The sequence below is a fragment of the Alligator sinensis genome, unplaced genomic scaffold (genome assembly GCF_000455745.1).
Source record: "Alligator sinensis unplaced genomic scaffold, ASM45574v1 scaffold413_1, whole genome shotgun sequence".
NCBI lineage: Eukaryota > Metazoa > Chordata > Crocodylia > Alligatoridae > Alligator > Alligator sinensis.
In genome coordinates, this window is record NW_005842308.1 from 260,035 (window position 1) to 268,967 (window position 8,933).

Below are 8,933 nucleotides of genomic sequence, written 5' to 3' on the forward strand. Positions count from 1 at the left end.
AATGCAAAAGATTGCTAAAATGTACTCCTCCCCCTCCCCCCCCAAAAAAGTTAAAATAAGTGACAAGTTCAAATTTAGCCTCTGGTGTTCTAAGCATGACTTGGACTGTTTTCATTTCAGTTTGAATGTCTTTTTCTTTACCATCGGTTATTTTAAGCAAAAGATAATATAAATGATGCTAATTTTGAGTTTAGGGTGAGAAGGCTTTCCATTGAGAGCAAGTGGGTTTGTTAACGTCTGACACATGAAAACTCACATAAATCTTTAAATATTAATTCTACATATGATTTTTTAAAATTCTGTGGTGAAAGAGTTTTTCATACATATTAGAGCAAAATTCTGCTTCATAAAGAATTCCCAGTCAGGCTAAAGAGAAATCTGGTGGTGATATTCTAGTCCCATTGAAATCCATGATAATATATCCACAAAGTCAGGGGTTCACTCTCATCATGGAAAGTATCTGTCCCTCTGTCCCAAATCAACATGAGGCATGGCCTCTGTTGTCAGAACCTCAACCTCGTATCTTTGTATGGGTGGTAGAATATTTTGTATCTTAGCCCCTCTTCAAAAGGAAAATCATGTATGTATTATAAGAATCACCAGTTAAGAGTCAAGGGAAAGAAACTGTACTATACCTTCCTCTGTGAATGCTTGTAGCTACTGTAGGTATTTAAACAGAAAATATCCTCTAAATCTTCTGCCATTTCAAAACCCTATTGAAATAGGTGGGCTGTAGCCCATAATTTCTGACTTCTTTATGAATCCTGCAGCATGAAAAGCTCTATTGTAAGATTGTATTCTATTCTTGTCTATTCCAATATCCATATATTGTAGGTACTGTATTAACGCATGTAAATGAATAGTGTGTTGAAACAAGTGGAACATTTTAACAGGCAGTGCGTACAATATTACACAATGCATAAAATATCATTTAATTGCAGTATCTTTACTTGTCGTGGGTATAATTGCAGTTAATAGGCAAAAAGTATATATTTTTTGGTAATAAAGTACTAGGAACTCTATGAGAGAGAATGCAGTATGTTGGGGTTCATGACTTCTTTCTTTCCTAATTGATAAAAGCATAACATCTTTATGGAGTAACAAATTTGTCCCAACAAAAGTGCATGAACACTAGATTCATTTTATGCTTGCCTCTCTTCATTATAGCTCAGTCTATTGCATGGCTTATTTGAACAGGGAATACAGTTTGCTGAAGAGAAGATGATTTTGTGGTAAAGCCACTAGCATGGGATTAGAACGTTTGGGTTTAACACTCCATTCTGGTTAAGACTCCTTGGGAGCATTTACATATGTGCTATACTGCAGAGTTGACTAATTGGCTCCACAGTAATGCATCACTGTCTATATGTGTGGCACTATTAGGCTGCAATAAACTAATTAACTCTGCTGTAGGATAGTACTGTCCAACACAAATACTATCCTACAGTGGAGTTAGTTACTCTGTTGCAATGTACATGTAGACAGTGCCCAGAGCTGGCTGAGTCACAAGGGTGATACAGTGCAGGGGCTACCTGCTGGTTAGCCCTGTACTGTAGCACCCTTGTATTCCAGCCAGCCCCTCCACAACATGTTGAGCCAGGGAGGAGCAGCTCTGGGCTGGCAAGCTGACCCCCCAGACCCTCTGCCGGGTGGGGCTGCACCGCTCTGGCTCAACTTGTGGTGGTCCTGGGCATACATGTAAATGCTGAGCCCAGGAACAATAAACTCTGGCACAAACTGCACCAGTTTGTTCCAGTGCATTAATATCATGTGTAGATGCACTCCCTGTGACCTTTAATTCCCCATCTGTAATTTGGGAGGAATCATATCTCTCCATCTCCTCTTCTCCATCCATATACTTCTTTGTCTCTCCTTTCTCTTTAGACTGTAAGATCTCCAGAGCTAATTTTCCTGTGTACAGACATACAGTAGCTAGCATAGCGGTGCGATTGCACATATAGCAAGACAAATAACACATAATTTAGATTAGTCACTATACAGCTTGCTGTTATGAATTTAGGGTACAACAGACATGTTAGAATAACATTTTGTGCATATATACTTTTTTACACATATAACTCCATAGCTAAAGTTGCAAGTCCACAAAAATCTCCAGCTAAAGGAAGAAAGTGGTGAATATAGGATTTTTAGTTCCTATATTTCAAATGTGAAAATAAATATTTCAAGTTAGATTGAAAGGTAATTTTTTCAATCTCTTGGGCATGTTGAAGCTGAAAAAGATTTGTTTCGGTTTGAATTTTGCAATGTCCAAGAAACTGTTTCTATTTCCATACTTTAAAAAATAGGTTTGGAATGGTTTTTTTAAACTAAATTTCAGGGAATTTTGAAACAGGGTGAATTTCAAACCAAATTAAAACATTTAATATAAAATATTGAAAAAAAACTCTATCAGGTTTTGAAGGGGATTTTTAAAAGTTTCTCAAAATAAATAATTGGGCAAAATGGACATTTTATTAAACGTTTTAGTATTTCTGACCCACTTTTTTTCTAGCTCAGAGTCTATCACCAAGGGTGCAGACAGAAGTGACAATTTTTGCCTGATTTGGCTACAGAAAAAGATCTATATCCATGACAAAACACAAATGCAGGGCTACAAACTGCTTTAAAATGGCCAATTGGGTGAAAATCTTAACCTTTGTTACGTAAGGGTTCAAATGAAGATGTTTCAAAACATAGCATCTTCTGTAACTTGTGTCTGCCTGACTGCCAGCCTGTGAGCAGTTTTCAGAATGGAAGCGGGGAAAAGGAGTGGAGGGAGTTTGGTCTAGAGTTCTTTCAGTCCCTGCTGGAGGGTAGGGTGGGTGTATCTGAGCCCCCTGGAGGGGGGCAGGGGGTTCCAATTCACCCACCCTACCCTCCAGTGCCAGCTGGGGAACCCCTAGAATGAGCTGTACTTTGTCTCTGACCCCACTTCACTTCCTTATCCAATATGCAGACTCCATTTACCATGTGTATCTCAGTGGTTTGAACTGAATACCATTACATGAATATATTTAGTGCCATGGTATCTGGTGCCTACTGATGAGGTATATATGTTTAATGGATTTGAATTCTATGCACCTTCTTCTGTCATTCAGTTCGTGAGTGAGGCTTTTGCGGCATGTATTAGAGCAATTCAGGAAAAGGTCATTTTTGTCACTTGCATTATATTTTCTAAACTGTTAGCTGCACCAGCTGCTGAAGCACGTGTAATATAAAATAACACGATTTAGGATGTCTGGGTAGAGAAAGCTTATCCAAGTACTTCTAAATTATCAATTTTTTATAACCATATGTCTCAAATTAGCTGCCAAGATCCTATTCCCTGTTATCCTGAAGGATAACAGAATATTTTATTGAGAAAAAAACATTTTTTTTCATCCTTAGTATCCATAACTGGATGTTGTATCATGCTGTATTATGGACCGTATGCCTACCTATACAATGTAGTGGAGAGTGTGTAAGTGATTTAATAGAATATAAGGTATAATTTTTAACGTCATGGCAAAGACTCTCTGTGTGATTGTGCACAACATATGGGCTTTAATTCACTGATATTTGGGTGACTTTTAATGTGGATGGCAAAAAACACATCCTTTATACCGAGGGCATCTCTCTATCAAAGTACAATTCCTTGCTCCTAATAGGAAGAGAAATCTAAAGCTGCCCAGTGAAGATGACACTAGGATTTTTTAGCACAGTCAAGACAATAAACTGTTAAACTTTAGGGAAAAAAATTCAAGCAACTTAAAATGAGATCCTAGAATAGAAGTATGGGGCAACCTTCCCAATGGGCATATACTATAATAGGCTCATCAATAACATAAATACTATATTTATTTGAATACAAAACAAGGGTTTTTCCCCCTGTCAGTGTGGGGGAAAAGCTCCTTGTTTATATTCACATACAAGGAAACCTCATTAAGTACATTGTCTATCATTAAACTTCTGCCAAAAGCAGTATGTCTTCAGTAATGGAAACCAACTATGACGCTGATTAAATACGACCAACATTGAGTATGTCTATAAAGTACATGGCCCATATTGGGCAAACACACTGATGGGAGCCTTTTTGGGGTTTTTGGCCCTTTAAAAAAACAACAGGTGGCTGTTCTCTCTACAGGGAATTGGAACCAGGCCTAGAAACACTGCAATACTTTGTCAGCACTAGAAGAGCCAGAGCCATCCCCCACAGTCTCCCCATGGTACCAAAAATGCCACATTTGATATTATCCAAAAGACTTGAGATGCTGATGGGAACTCTATCACAAAAATAGATTAGTGCAATCCGTCTGAATAAGATTGATGTTAGTGCCTGTTGCATGCAGTCCCCCTCACTGCTGAGACTTTTTCAAGTCATGGTGAGCCACTACATTGAATATATATTGACTTCCCATTCGCTCCCATAGCTGAGCTGTGTCTTTCTTTCCCATTTCCAATTATTCCTGTTTCACTAGCCTTATAATGTCTGAAAAACATCATGAAATTGGACCCCAAACAGTTCACTCAGAATCCTGCTGTTGACCCGCTCTCTCAGCCTGTCACATATGATTAGTGTGATTCTGGTCTCCATGAGGTGGAGTCATACCGGATTACCTTGCACCTTGTCTGTATATAAATTTTTGGAGAATCCCAGGACTCATGACAAGAACACCCAATTCCTGGCATGACTGGGTGGAGGAGGGGGGGGTACTACTTAACACATGGATCCTTTGTGGTGGTGGGTATTAAGAGTATACATACATACTGAGCAGTCCTGAGCTGTGGAGACACCATTGCTGGAAATGCTGTTGACTCTTCTGGGGCCCAGCCTAATAAACTATATGGTAAATCATAAGCCTTTTGCCTTTGGACTAATATCATACCATGTTCTGTTTAAAAATACATTTATGGAGTATCTGTGCTAAAACTTGCAGCAGTTTCAAAAGAAGGTAAAATGTATCAATTTTGGATGAACTAAGTCTATGGGTACCTGTAGTAATTTTCCAATAAGTGAATTCCTACAGGTCTGTTTATTTCAAGGTTAGCGCTTTAAAATTTGCTCCTCACTTACACATAATCAGGGAGAGTAGGGTCTGAGAGTAAGGGGGAGGGGGTGCTGCAGGGGGAAGAAGCTGGGGAGGGCAAGGGGGCTGTCTGACCCTCCCTAGATTTATCTTCTGTGCTGTAGCAGTAGGATGGACTCTATATGTAAATATAATCTAATTACTGGGGGGTCATCTTAGCATAGAATGATAGAGAAGTAGGGCTCGAAGGGCTTCATGTGGTCCAACCCCTGCCTGAGGCAGGTTCATCCATATCCAAATCATCCCATACAACCATAATCTATCTACATAAGACTACCATTGAGCCAGATATGACACAGACCCAACACCCTAACCTTCCACAAGTAAAGCAGGGGAACCACAGCATCCAACCTTCTCCTCCTACAGAATGTTTTCTATTAATTCTCAAGAGATTCTGGGTAGAGGGCCATACTCCCCACTACAGAGGAAAGCAACCCACCCCCCCTTCCCCCCCTCCCAGTCTGTACAAATCTGAGCGTATGGTAAAATTCCTTCCTTACCCCGAATATGGTGATCAGTCTAATTCAGAGTGGAGGGGAAAGAACCTCTAGCCAGAAACCTCTGGCTTTGGTCCCAACGGGAGCATTGACACACCCCAGTCAAAGTCCCCAGGCTTGGCAGTAGTCAATACCCAGTGCTTCTGAGGAAGGCTTAAAAGCACTCTGACACATATAGCACTCTAACACATAATATGTTAAGGGCCAAAGAGCTGTTGCTGCTGGTAAATCTTTGATCTGAGTACAGAAAGCAATCACAGCCCAGGACCTGGTGACTCTCAAAGAAGACAGTATTGCAGAGAAAATCTGCATACTGTATTTACACAGATCCACTGACCCTGAGAGCTATTTTTAGCCAATCATAGAATAAACTGTACAAAAATAATTCAAATCAGATGCCCAGAACTAATCAGCATGAAGACACCATTGCTGGAATTTGGAGACTGTGATTTGGAAAACACCCTGCAGTTGTACATCAATAACACCACAGCATCGTTTCGTTGTGACTGAGAGGATTCCATTTCAGCAATATGTCCTGTCATATTTTTAATCCATAACCAACCACTCTAAGATCAAGTTCATATGAACATATGACAGGGAGATGCCATATGTTCAACTCTTGCTTCCTTGCAGGATGTTCCTAATTACACCCACTGCTAGGTGATTAAGATGTAATCAGAAAAACGCTATAGACTACCTAATTGTGTTGTTATATTAAAGGGCTTAGTTTTCTTTCTAGATGTTCTCACAATCTGATCATGCATCAGAACAGGAGGATTCATACATTGCCTGTTTTGAAGGAACTTCTTAACAACACACTTCCAAATGTTCTTTCCATAAACCATAGGAAATTATCAGTATATAGCAGAGGCAGGGAGAGAGATTTAAAAAGCCTGATGTGATGACTTGTATACAAGAGTCCTACTAACAGCATGATCTGTTCCTCCACTCTGTTTTGAAAATGTCAGCAGTAGTCACTCATAAATTGCACTCTATCCATTAGGGATCAAGTGTGCTATTTGTTTTGAACATCTCTGACAAAAACTCATGAACTGTGTTCCACACTGTGGGCACCAAGTGTGCTGCTGCATAGCAGACTCGCCGTTAATGAGTGTGGAGGAGGCATGAGGTGCCATTTTGTTGGGCTTGAAGAGGACAGCCTTGATGAAACTTGTGGGGGCACCACATTCATTTTTCTTCTTGCTAGCTGCCTAAGTGGAAGCAGAGGATTTTCTCCAGTAGTATCTGATTAATAAGAGTCCTCTGGCAGGTTTAGAATCCTGATAGACAGAAAGGGATGTAAGAGGCTGGGGGGTTAGTTCAGTTTGTTAATGCAGGAGACAAAGCAGCCAACTGCCATGGGCCGTCTTTTTCGTATAATCATTTTGATCGTCTGAGGCATGCAGTTGCTAGTTAGGAAGAGATATTCTGTGAAGATAGAGATGATTAATTATATGCTGGATGGAAAACTGGGTTTGTGGCTGGAGTTACAGGATTTTACAGGCGAATGCCTACTGTTCAGAAGTTTGCAAAAAGTTGTGCATAAGTGTAATAACACCTTGTCAGTAAGCCTGATAATGTTGATTTTTGTTTCTGGTTGCTCTACAGAGAGATCTGTGATCATAACTAATGTGAGATTTTGAATTCTGCTAGTAAAACTGCTGTGGGCATTCATGAATCTTCCCAATTCTTCTTGTACTGCTGCCAAACTGTTTTTGTCTGCTAGTCATGTTGGCTGGTATTTAGTATTGCTGAGGGTTGTATGCCATATGCTAGTGGCCTTATCCAATATACTAAATGCTATATTCTTAAATTTCAAGAGAGGCTAAATGAGTGTGTCATAAAAGTAGGGGAGGCGAACAGGGCAAAAAATGCAGGAAATCCTTAATCTATGTAAATTATGAGTCACTTCATTATTGGTATGATGAAAGGAAAAGGTAAGCCTTAGCCATAGCTGGATTCTCAATGAGCCGTGATGTGGATGTTGATTTACACCAGAAAAGATTATGGCCTTTCAATTCAGTGATTAGGCAAATGCATTCACATAACCCAGTGATAATGTTCATCAGTCCTTTTCACTGATAAACATTTAACCAAGTTTTCACCCCAGTTTATAACCTTTGTCAAAATAAAGAGAGGTTTAGGCTTCCTGCACCTACTGCTCCTAACTGACAGTGGAAATTAAAATGCCATAATACAACAGGAGGGGTGAACATTAGTTAAAAACTATTTTTAAAGCTTAGAACTAGACGTGACAACTTAAGGAGTTTCAGAACTTATTTTTCTTCTTGACTAGAACAGAAACAAAATGTTTTGCATGTTTTTGCAAGCAAGAATTGTGTCACAACACCAATTTTCTCATGAAAAAAGTAATTTTCAATTCTGCTTTCCTTTACTTTCTGCACATGTTTATTGAATGAAAGCTTTGACATAGTAACCAAAAGATTAGTCATAATAAACAGCTACAAAGAGAAAACAACCAAATACCCTGCATTTCACACAATTTGCCTCGCACAGGTCATTTTAATATCATAACCTTCCATGTGCCAGCAGCCATTTTGTTGAATTCCTCTGCTTTTCTTTAGCCTTCGACAGCAATGGAATACCTGCATTTATAGCTTCATTTAATATTTGGATGTTTGATAATAGGCTGAATAGTGATTCTGCTTCCAGATGAGGAGATTGAAAATGCTAGGACTTTTGTGGTCAGGGCTCCAATAGGCTGGACGTTGTGATGAACCTTTAACCATTGTTCAAATGTCGCCCATACCCCCTCTGACTCAGTCTCTTGCCTCAGCATTCCCTAACCCGGAAACCGAGTTTTAGTCAATTAAGTTTAAATAGACCTCCCATACTGGGATTGGGGAATCTATGGCCCGAGATGCATATTTCATAGATTTCATAGACATTAGGGCTGGAAGGGACCTCGCAAGATCATCGAGTCCAGCCCCCGCCCAAAGGGCAGGAAGTCAGCTGGGGTCATAGGATCCCAGCAAGATAAGCATCCAGTTTGCTCTTGAAGGTGTTCAATGAAGGCGCTTGAACCACCTCTGGTGGCAGGCTGTTCCATACCTTGGGGGCTCGGACAGTAAAGAAATTCTTCCTTATGTCCAGCCTGAAACGGTCTTGTAGTAGTTTGTGACCATTCGACCTCGTCATCCCTTGGGGCGCTCTGGTGATCAAACATTCCCCCAGATACTGGTGGTCACCCCTGATAAACTTGTAGGTGGCCATCAGATCACCCCTGAGCCTGCGCTTTTCCAGGCTAAAGAGCCCCAGGGCTCTCAGCCTGTCATCGTAGGGTCTGCTTCCCTGACCTCTGATCATGCGCGTGGCTCTTCTCTGGACTCTCTCAAGCTTCTCCACATCC

General features: G+C 40.3%; 1 protein-coding gene across 1 annotated transcript in view; it reads left to right on the top strand.

Moving 5' to 3' along the window:
- TRPC4 (transient receptor potential cation channel subfamily C member 4) overlaps positions 1-8,933 on the top strand; it is a 245,856-nt gene that overhangs the window by 99,379 nt on the left and 137,544 nt on the right. The window lies entirely within an intron of this gene.